The sequence below is a fragment of the Colobus angolensis genome, unplaced genomic scaffold, assembly GCF_000951035.1.
Source record: "Colobus angolensis palliatus isolate OR3802 unplaced genomic scaffold, Cang.pa_1.0 Scaffold362, whole genome shotgun sequence".
Classification (NCBI taxonomy): Eukaryota; Metazoa; Chordata; class Mammalia; order Primates; family Cercopithecidae; genus Colobus; species Colobus angolensis.
Window position 1 is genome coordinate 1,621,967 of NW_012116955.1, and position 12,505 is coordinate 1,634,471.

The following is a 12,505-nucleotide window of genomic DNA, read 5'->3' on the forward strand; positions in this document are numbered from 1 at the left end:
ACACTGAGACCTCAACAACCTCAAACTGGGTTGTAATTTTCACAGTCAAGCTGTGATGTGAGCATCACAGCCATGGTCGGTTTCTAGCAAATGTTGGCATTGCTAATGCCTGCAATGGGTGGAAAGAGAAGAAGTTTCTGTGAGCCTTTTATCTACATATTTGCTGTTCTCAATATGTCTTGCACATACCTTTACTTTTATAGGAAAAGAATTATGTTGAAGCCATGAGTTTTATTGTACCCAATAAATGAAGTTTCTGGGATATCTCCCGGACAGCTACAAGGTGAAGTATAAGAATGCCAGTTCTTGGAAAATACTCGAATGAGTTTGGCAGCTTACTGTCTGAAAGATGGCCTCAAAATAAAGAAATCACTGCCTCTCCCTCTTCACTATAAGACAGCCAAATTCATGAGGGAAATAAAAAATGAAAGCACAGCTCCACTATAGGGCAGGAAATGAAGAATAGCTTTATAACAGAAATGATGTGGGGAATTCTTTATGTTGGCAGCATGCAATTCCCAAAATAGATGTTGGCCAGAACCAGTTTAACTATTTGGAAATAAATATGTGGTTTTTTAACTTACTTAGTATGGTCAGTGAAGACTTTCCAAGGCTTCAGAAAACAAATGCAAAAGAAGTCCTCTTGAGATTCTGGGGTCTGTTCATCTTGTTATTATCTAGAGACAATGGAATTGACATCAGTTTGCAAAAGTCTAGTTGAAAAATGTCTTTTTTCAAATTATTGAAATAATAAAAAGCATGTCTTTACAGGTAAGTGTTTTACTTGAATGAATTGATTATTTCAATTGTGTTGAATTATTTGGTTTAACATTCCAAATATCTGTATGAACTTGATACATTTAATCTACTCCCTTTTCATACTTTATGACAGTCCTTTTCCTAATATTTACACTATCAATGTTAACCTAGAAGCTATACATGCAACAGAGGACCTGTGGTAGTGATCAATCTCTTTCTTTATATTTCAATCTTAAAGTGAACCAAGTTGATTTAAAAAGTAATGTGGGCCGGGCACGGTGACTCAAGCCTGTAATCCCAGCACTTTGGGAGGCCAAGACGGGCGGATCACGAGGTCAGGAGATCGAGACCATCCTGGCTAATGTGGTGAAACCCTGTCTCTACTAAAAAAATACAGAAAAACTAGCTGGGCGAGGTGGCGGGCACCTGTAGTCCCAGTTGCTGGGGAGGCTGAGGCAGGAGAATGGCATAAACCCGGGAGGCGGAGCTTGTAGTGAGCTGAGATCCAGCCACTGCACTCCAGCCTGGGCAACAGAGCGAGACTCCATCTCAAAAAAATAAATAAAAATAAATAAAAAGTAATGTGCTGTCACTTTCTCTCAAAACAAGGTACACATTGAGTAACACAGAAAATTCAATAATTTAATTTAATTTATAAAGTTTTATACACACACACACAGCTTTCTGAATTCTCTTGTGTCTTTGAGAGTGCATTTGTAAGACCAGAGATCGTGTCCCAGCAGTTTATGGATAAGCTAATTGCCCAAGAGGCATCTAATATGTGATCTGACTTTGCAGACACCTTGCTAGAACCGCAGGCTTCACTCACCGCTTACTCTTGAAATCAGGAGGTTTATGCATTTATTACAAAGTGAGTGCTGGTGAAGTCTAGAAACTTTAGACCCAATGAATATTCCTAATGTGATGATCAAAGCTCCTTAACTTAGGAGAAAATGAGCTCAGTGATTCAAAGAACAGGAGGGCACTAAATATTAAAAGTTAGAACTATGTTGAACATTCACCCTGAAAATAGTTTTGTAAGAAGAAACCTTTTAAAAGCAAGATAACATATCAAATTATAGAAGGTCAAAATGGTGGTGTAAGTTGCCCATTATTCTGTGTTTTGCCAAAGATATAACATTCTTATTATTTTTTAAAGAGGCTTAAATTCAATTTTTTTAGAATCTGTAAATAATATTGCTAGCAAATGAAAACAATATAAGGTTTCCATGCATATCTTTTTAATTGCAAGAAACAAAAGTACAAACCTTGAGCTTGACTTTTAAGGATAATCTTACTACTGATATGCCAGCATTTACCAGCTAATTTGGAAGCCTGGGAACAAATCACCGTTTGATTTTTGGTGAAATGTTCACTCCCCAACCTGTCAACAAACTTCTCATGAGATAGTGCACTTTTACTTTCAGCCCAGGTTTGTCACAGCATGGAACATCTTGCATGGCCCAGAGAGTTTCGAGGAATCCCAGGAACTGTGAGTGTCAGGTATGTTTACGTATGATGCTGAGCATAAGAGCTTTCGGTTTAGTCTCTTGTGCAGAGATAATAGTTTGCGTTAGATTGATGATATGCAGACTGAGAAGTGTATCTTGTGCAAGAACTCTGAGGCGTGCTGAAAGATAAAAATCCCATTTACTGCATTTTATATTGGTAGTCTCTGATGTGGACAACACAGGCCTGCATAGTCCTTCTAAATCACAGATATAATGAGGGCCAGATAGCAGCTCACTTAACTGTTGAATGAAGTAAGTGTTTCTTTACTTGATATTGAAGGATGGCATATTTGTTATCTAAAACCTTATGCTATCAGGTTGAAAGAAGTATTTCATTTATATCTCTGAGTGTAGAATAAATAGCTCCATAGTTATATGAACATTCCTGGTGTTATATAGCAAGGTTTTAAGAGAAGTTTTATTTATTCACTTTTATTTCATTTTTACAGTGATCTCCCTGGAGGCCCTTTAGTACTAAAGATGAGCTGCTTTCCAATTTCTTCCTCTCTCTGTTTTGCCACCAGTCCTCTGGGCAAAGAACAAAGGCAACCCCTTGGTAGCTAATCAACATAATTCTTTAACTGGAAACTGGGTTCTCAGATGGAAAAGCAATATAATTCCAGGAAGCAAGAACAAATCCAGACCCAGTAATCCTGCCTGAGTGGAACATAAGCCTCACGAGTAAAAACACCTTTGCTTCTAACATTTCATTAATCCCAGTTTTATAGGCAGCAGTTTATTTTATGTCTAATAGAGCTATTTCCCAGTGTTTTATAATATGATGCATTTCAATATCTACAAGATGAATGGTAATTCTAGTTTTATAAGTGGAGGAACAGGAGCATGGAGGGATTATGAGGACCTTGGTGTTAGTGTCACCAGCAGAGTTGTTTCCTACTTGTGCCATAAACACACACACACGCACACACATGTAGTGACACACATAGATAGACATATAGGCACTCTTATGCCCCTGTACACACATAAATTCATACACACACATGCACACTCTCACAGGCACACATCACACATACACATTCTCACACGTACACTTTCAAGTACAAATGCACATATCCACACTCACACACTTATACACACTTGCACACATAGACTCACAAGCATGAAGACGTAAAAAGTAAAAAGCACTCTGAATTATACTAGTTGGAAGAAAAGCAATCTGACTTATGATAACTTTATAACATATCATTGTTTAAATGTTTCCTTTTGGACATATTCAGTAACTCCAACAGACCAAAAAGAATCACTTACTTAATATATTTTTTGCTTGGCAGAAATACATAAGGAGTTTGTTTTAATGAAGCCTGAAATATATTTTCAATAATCATTGCAAGCACTAAAAATTCAAGAAGCAGCTTCTCAGCCAAGAGCTTGGCATATAGTAGACACTGAATAAATGTTCTGAATTTTAAAAATGTTTATTGAAAAATGTTACAGACTTCAGGTTAAACATAATAGTCTGAACACATATGTTTATCTCTAGTCTCCCCTGAAAGCCAATTAAAATGAGGCTAGAGCAAGATAAGCAAATAAATAGTAATAAAGTATAACACAGAGAGACAAAGAAAACATTAGAGAAGATGGAAGCAAGTGAAGACATCCACAAAAATTGAAGAAGGAACTTAAAAGGAACGGTGAACATTGACTTAACAGAGTGAGGAAACCTATGTGCCTGTAGGGGAGAAGACAGAAAGACACTAAGACATAAGCAATTCATGTCACTGAACTGGAGAAAGGCCCAGGAATTGGAGTTCCAAGGTTCTATAAAAGCAAAATATTACTAATAAACCCAGTAGCCCCAAAAGATGGGATGTTCCCAATTACGTATTGCAAGATTTATTCAATGGCCAGGGAATAGAGAAGTGGGAACACGGCTTGCAAATCTCAACTAGTGAAGGATGACGAGGTTAAAATACAGAGTGTCTTTAATGAAGAGTTTGTACAGTAAAAGTAAAAGGAGCAATATTCATGTCTTTTCCAGAATAAGGTAGCAAACTTCTCTGAACCAGTAGTGCTGTCTTCCTTTTCTCCTTTTATGACTTCTTCTAGTTGTTGTCATGGTGATTATCAACTGTCATGGCACTGGTGAGGGTGCCATCTAGATGGAAATGAGATTATAATGAAGCTTAAGGTCTTTTTAAGTCATTTGATAGGCTATCTTGGTTCTGACAAGTCTCAGGTGGTCTGATTACAAAGGGAACTTCTTACAGTAGGCATCCTGTTCCTTAAAGATAAGCAAAGTTAGAGAAGGGTAAAAATTTGGCTATGGAATGTAGGCATTACATCAGGTAACAAAAGGTCAGGGGCAGAAGTAAAAACAGCATGATTGGTTAAAAGTTTATGTGAGGAGCAGTTAGACCTTACAAGTTCTCTTTCTTGTCCAGGAAGGTGGAAGTTTACTCTTTGGGGGAGCCTCTAACATGGAAGACAGACATCTAAACAAACAAGTAAACAGGGAATTTGACATAGCAAAGCAATGAAAAGAACTGGGACAATTCTAAAATGTTAATATTAGCATATAAGATATACTAGTCATTTAACTATAACATGTTATTAAAAAATATTAAGGGCTACTTTTTAATGGGTTCTTTCTGTTTCTTGTAAATTTAAGTTCCTAAAGGACATGAACAGACACTTCTCAAAAGAAGACATACATGTGGCCAACAATCATATAAAAAAAAAAAATGCTCAAATCTCAACATCACTGATCAATCATTAGAGAAAGGCAAATTAAAACCACAATGAGATACCACCTCATACCAGTCAGAATGTCCATTATTAAAAAGTCAAAAAACAACAGATGCTGGCAAGGTTGTGGAGAAAAAGGAATGCTTACACACTGTTTGTGGGAGTGTAAATCAGTTCAGCCATTATGGAAGACAATGTGGCAATTTCTCAAAGACCTAAAGGCAAAAATATCATTTGACCCAGCAATCCCATTACTGGTTACTTACCCAAAGGAATATAAATCATTCTATTATAAAGACACATGCACATGTATGTTCATTGCAGCACTATTCACAATAGCAAAGACATGGAATCAACCTAAATGCCCATTAGCGATAGACTGGATAAAGAAAATGTGGTATATATACACCATGGAATACTATGCAGTCATAAAAAAGAATGAGCTCATATCCTTTGCAGGAGCATGGATGGAGCAGAAGGCCATTATCCTTAGCACAGTAATGCAGAAACAGAAAACCAAATACTGCATGTTCTCACATATAAGTGAGAGCTAAACATATGGACACACAGAGGGGAACAAAACACACTGGGGCCTATCAGAGGGTGGAGGATAGGAGAAGGGAGAAGATCAGGAAAAATAACTAATGGGTACTAGGCTTAATACCTGGGTGATGCAATAGTCTGTATAATATATCCCCATGACATACATTTACCTATGCAACAAACCTGCACATGTACCTCTGAACTGAAAGTAAAGGTAAAAAAAAAAAAAAAGAATAAGGACCAGTTAGGGAAGAATAAATTTAATGAAATATGAAACATACTAAAATAAAGGTTTCAATAGAAGAGCTGCGAAGTAAAGTTGAGGAAATATTTCAAAATTAAAATGAAAAGGTAAAAAGATGAAAAACAGAAGGCAAAAGATGAGAAACTGGAAGTTTTCCTTAGGAAAGTGGATATGTTACTAATAGGAGTTCCAGAAATACCATGCGGAAAAACTAGAGAGAAGTAAATAATAATAAAAAAAAATAGAAGAACTCTCCCAACTAAAGGATGTGATCTCCAGATTTAAAAGAGCTCACCAAGTTCCCTGCACAATCATTAAGAAAGACCCATATCCAGGCATATCTTTATGAAACAGTGAAATAACTAGGTGTGAAGAGGAGATACTAAAAATTTCCAGAGAAAGAAAAGAAAACTAAACAGAAAAAAATAAATAAGCAAACACAAATGAAAATGGATTACATACAAAAAAACAGGACATGGAATGGTAAAAGAACCCTATGTAGCCAGAAAACGATGGAAATGTTTTCAAATTCTGAGGTGAATAAAGCGATCTTCAACCTCGATTTATACACACAGCCAAATTATTGATAAAGTGAGAGTATAAAATAAAAAGGCAAGATTTTTTAAAAAAGTGCCTCCCTTACATCCTTTTTTGGGAGACTATAATATAAACAACCTCATCAAAAAGTGGGTAAAGGATATGAACAGGTACTTCTCAAAAGAAGATATTTATGCAACCAACAGACACATGAAAAAATGCTCATCATCACTCGCCATCAGAGAAATGCGAATCAAAACCACAATGAGATACCATCTCACATTAGAATGGCAATCATTAAAAAGTCAGGAAACAACAGGTGCTGGAGAGGATGTGGAGAAATAGGAACGCTTTTACACTGTTGGTGGGACTGTAAAGTAGTTCAACGATTGTAGAAGACAGTGTGGTGATTCCTCGAGGATCTAGAACTAGAAATACCATTTGACCCAGCCATCCCATTGCTGGTTATATACCCAAAGGATTATAAGTCATGCTACTATAAAGACACATGCACATGTACATTTATTGTGGCACTATTCACAATAGCAAAGACTTGGAACCAACCCAAATGTCCATCAATGACAGACTGGATTAAGAAAATGTGCACATGTACACCATGGAATACTATGCAGTCACAAAAAAGGATGAGTTTGTGTCCTTTGTAGGCACATGGATGCAACTGGAAACCATCATTCTCAGCAAACTATCACAAGAACAGAAGACCAAACGCCGCATGTTCTCACTCATAGGTGGGAATTGAACAATGAGACCTCTTGGACACAGGAATGGGAACATCACACACTGGGGCCTAGTATGGGATGAGGGAGGCAGGAGGGATAGCATTAGGAGGTATACTTAATATAAATGACGAGTTAATGGGTGCAGCACACCAACATGGCACATGTATATATATGTAACAAACCTGCACGTTGTGCACATGTACCCTAGAACATAAAGTATAATAAAAAAATACAAAACAAAAAAAACACCTTACATAAAATTTACTGTTTCCAAGCCCTAAGCATTTTGTATATAGCAATTCATTCTAACCTTATAGAAGTGTTGTGGAGCAGCTGCTATTATGAAAAAGCTGAGGCACAGAGAAGTAACAATTATTGCCCATGGTCATCCCAGTTAGTAATGGAGAAAATGAGATACGAGCCAGGGTTCAGGGTCAGTGCTCTTATTGCCTGCTAACACTGCCCCTCAGAAATGCTGAGGCAGGAAGGAGAAGTTATACATCATGTGGCTCAGCTGAGAGTAACATTCACATAGGCATAATAATGGAAAACTTGAAAACAGGTTTGACAAAAGTTGTATAACTATTTTGGAAGATGTAGAGAAGTAAGAGAGAGTGGGAGAGGTGTTGAGAGTAACTAGAGTCAAATTCTCACCTTTCTTACCATCAAATGAGTAGGCACTATCTTAAGTGGGAAAAATCAAACTCTGTCTAGCACATAGAATGGACTCAATAAATGTTTGTGAGTCAATAAGCAATGTGAGTGATATTCCAGGTCTGTATCTCACATCTTCATTTGTATATTTACATGGCATTGTAAGAGAACGACTGGAAAAATCACTTTAAGTATCTCTAATGTGCTATGTATGTCATGGAGAAATGTTTATGACAAATTTAAGTAAAAAATAGCAAAGCACAATACTACAATTCCTTTTTTTTTTTTGAGACAGGGTATTTCTCTGTTGCCCAGGCCAGAGTGTAGTGGTCCAATCACAGCTCACTGCAGCCTCAAACTCCTGGGGTCAAATGATCCTCCTACCTCAGCCTCCCAAGTAGCCGGGACTACAGACACGTGCCACAACGCCTGGTTAATTTTATTTTTATGTAGAGACAGGGTTTCTCTATGTTGCCCAGACTGATCTCAAACTCCTGCCTTCAAGAGATCCTCCTAACTTAGCCTTTCAAATTGTTGGGATTACAGGTATGAGCCACTGCGTCTGGTCCTACAATTCCTTTTTTTTTTGAAATAATAGAATGTACATATGTGTATGTATTATTTACAAATACATAGGATTATATCTGTAGAATAAAATTTCTGAAGGAATAAATCCTTAAAACATCATCAGTGAGGAGTGAGGTTGGGAAGAAGGGATTGTTTTACTTGATATGCTGTTGTCATTTCGACAATTTTACAATTTTACAATGCTGTTGTCATTTCTACAATTTTAGTTTTCAATTATGAAAATAAATGTGCATTTATTTTCATAATTGAAAACTAAAGATTTAAAATTTATTTAAATTGTTATCAATCATATTTTAATTAAAAAATGTTTTAAAGGTCAACATTTTTATATTTTGTACTTGTAACACCTTGAGTCTATTTTATCATTGCTTCAGTCAACTATAGAAGTTTGTCAATTCTTGACAGAATAGATTAAGGAATGGCAATTTGTTGCCATTAGGAAAACCACTCGCTTACTCTGAATTGTGGGTTGAGATGGAACTGACGGGATTCTGGGCACAAAAATTGGGAAACTTGGAAGCTGCTTTGCTGGCAGCCACTGGCCCAATAAAATCTTGACATACTTACATTTCCCTGGCTTCCAAGCCAATAGCAGTCAGGTGGGAGCATGCCAAGCAAGAAGGGCAATAAACCCTGAATAATCTCATTGTGTGTCATTCTCTGTGCCAGTGTCTGATGTGTAAGGCAACTGAAAGGTAGCAAACAGCCTTATTTGTTCCCATCCAGAAACTTTACCAAAGATTCCTAGACACACACTCCCATTGTATTGTCTAAAGTCCTGGGTGGGCTCCTTTACAAAAGCAGCAATTTATAGGGAGAGGAGAGACTTGCCAAGGCTCTAAACTTTTCACTTCCTATATTTGTTTTTTAATGTGTTTGTTCTAATTTGGAGGTAGGATTTCACTCAATCCTTACCTGTTACAAAAATTTAATGAAAGAGGGAAGGTAAATTCAGGAAACTTGCCTCTCATACACATCTCATGTCGGTTAGGGTGAGGGGTTGTTTGGGGGTTTTGTTTAGGTGGTGTCTTAAATTAGGCATATGGTTGATTATGTACACACAGAGCTGGAAAGTGAAAGCATCACTTGTCCTTTAGTGGGAAAGCTTCAAGTAAACAGAGTTTTTAATCCTCATTATGCCAAGAGCTGGAATAATAAATACAGATAGGAGGCAGACTCATACTCCAAATAATTTGTTGAAACTTCGTTCACAAATTCAGCCTGTTTCTATTTGTGCAGTTGTTAACCATAAGGACAGTCATAACCCTCGCTTGGTCTTGGACAAGTGTCTTGCCAATCACTCCTCACATCAACCCAGGCTTGGTGACTAAAATTAGTTGACACTGCCCAAGTGTTCAAACTATGATCGATTGTTTCAACTTTCAGGGCAGACCCTTGAGTTTGATTGGCAGATCAAAATGGCAACTATCTTGTTGGAAGGGCAAAGGGTGCACTGTGTCTGTATCTTATGGTATAAACAAGGCTGCAAAGAAAAGAACAAAGAAGGCAGAATAAAAATAAACTGGAAAAATACCACAACTAAAAAGCGTTTTGCTTAGGTGTAAGAATGTAAGATACTTAATAGAATCATCTTTCCAAAACTTATGTACTAATAGTTCTTCATGTATTGTTCTGAGAAAAATAATTAGAATGTATCAAAGTTATATTTTGTCATAAGCTTTTCTTGTCAGTTCTTTTGGGAAGAATCTAAGGTGTATGATCTAATAGGCTGGATCTACCAATATCCAAGTTTTTTAAAAGAAGTGAAATATTGAATAAATCATGTTAGAAATAAATAATGACAAAACTCTTATATAGAGAATTGTGTTAATAGTGAGGTGTTTTGAAACTAGGTGGAATAAAGTTTATGAATGTATTTTATCCTTAAATATTTTTCAAAAAATCAAATAGTTTTTTTTTTCTTAGCAGAGTCCAGCTTCCTCATCTCCTATCTTTTCTTAACCCGTTATATTTGGAGATTTAAACCTAACCTACCACTAAAATTGCTTTTATCAAGGTCACACATGAGTTACATCTTGGAAAGTCAGTATCAGTCTATCTTCCCTTAGCCTCTAGACAGTATCAGATGTAGTTCATTACTCCATCCTACTACAAACTTTTTGTACTGTAGGCTCCATGACACTGCAATTGCTGGGTTTTCCTCCTACCTCACTGACCCCTCCTCTTCAGTCTGTTTTGGCTGGTTTTTCCTCCTTTCTCATAACTCTTAATTTTGGAATTTCCCAAAGATCTGCTCTCCGCCTTCTCCATGAGTGTTGTCATTTAGCCCATGCCTGTCAATAGCATGTCTAAACTGGTAACTCTCAAAGTCATATGTTAAGTTGGCCAATCTCTTTAATTCTGGTTTCATATCTCCAACAACTACTAGACAACCCTAGTTATATAATTTTCACTGCATACTTAACATGGACTAAACAAAGCTTTAACTGTCATTCTTTTCCCCCAATTCACTGTCTCCAAGTCTGCATCTTAACAGTGGCACCACTGTCCATTTAGTGCTCACACTAGAAACCAAGAGTAGTCCTTGTTTCTTCCTTTTTCTCACAGCTCCCCTCTAATTCATCAGCCAGTCTTGTTAGCCTTACTTCTAGCATAGAGCCAGATTCTGACGACATCTTACTGTCGTCAGAATTTCCATCTCTCAGCACAACATCCTGGTACCCAGCCTTGCCATCTCCACCCTTGTCCCTACTCTCCATCCTTCACATAGAGGCCAGGAGAACTCCTGGAGTATAAACCAGATCTTGATATTCTCCTGTGTAAGGTCTTACAAAACTTTCTGCCTGCCATCAGAAGAAAACCCAAGTTTCTGACTGGGCCCCTGCCGAACTCTCAACCCCACGGCCCTCATCTCCAGCTATACCAGTCTCTTTTTTGCCACTCAAACACACCAGACTTGGTCTTGCTGCAAAGGCTTGCACTTGCTATTTCTCCTGCTTGCCATGCTCTTCTCCCAGATCTGGATGACCACGACTCCAGAGGGCTGTTAGGAGGTTCATATGAGTTAATATATGAAAAGTGGCTAGAATGGTATTTGGCATGTAACTGGTGATGGTTTATCTCTTCTTTAGTCTTTTCTTTCAAGACTTCAGTCAAATATCATCTCAGACTGCCTCAGTGAAAGCAGCCCCACCCCAATTATAGACCCTCTCTGCCATATTATCATATTTTATTTTTTCACATATGAATGTGACTTTATAAAATGCTTCTTTGTGTATGTGACCTGTCTCTCCCTACCAGAAGGTAAACTCCATGAGGGCAGGGATTCTGCCTCCTCACTCATCGCAGTCTCACTCTTGCCCAAAGTAGTGCTTGACATGTACAATCTCCATACCTGTTTGCTGAGGAAAAATATACCTTAGAACTGGTAAAATCAATCTGCCTTGTGTTGTTAATTAAAAGGTGAGATTTGGGCTTGGGGGCAGTGTTTTACTCCTGTAATTCTAGAATTTTGGGAGGAGAAGGTGGGTGGATAGCTTGAGCCCAGGAGTTCAAGACCAGCGTGGGCAACATGGTGAAACCTCATCTCTAAAAAATAGAAAAATAGCTAGGCATGGTGGAACTTGCCTGTAGTCCCTTGGGAGGCTGAGGGAGGAGGATGACTTGAGGCCTTTGGAAGTCATGACTGCAATCAACTGTGATCACACCACTGTACTCCAGCCTGAGTGACAGAGTGAGACCCTGCCTCAAAACTAAAATGAAAGGTAATATTTTGTTACTATTCAACAAATTAAACCCATTTTCAAAATGCATAATTTAAATTTGAGAACTTTCCTCTGGCCCCATTCCTGGACAACTGCTCCAAATGAACTTTTTTCAGAACCATAAGATTTGCCTTGGGCTCACCTCACCCTTCCATGGCACAGGACCAACATTTGCCTTTTATGTTGCCTAGTTGAGAAAAAATTTGAGAAACAAACGTGTATCATTTAAAAACCAACTATTTTGGCTGAGCGCGGTGGCTCACGCCTGTAATCCCAGCACTTTGGGAGGACGAGGAGGGTAGATCACGAGGTCAAGAGATCGAGACCGTCCTCGCCAATATGGTGAAACTCCATCTCTACTAAAAATACAAATATTAGCTGGGCATGGTGGCACATGCCCGTAGTCCCAGCTACTGGGGAGGCTGAGGCAGGAGAATCGCTTGAACCCAGGGGGTGGAGGTTAGGTGGAGGTTGCAGTGAGCCGAGACCCTACCACTG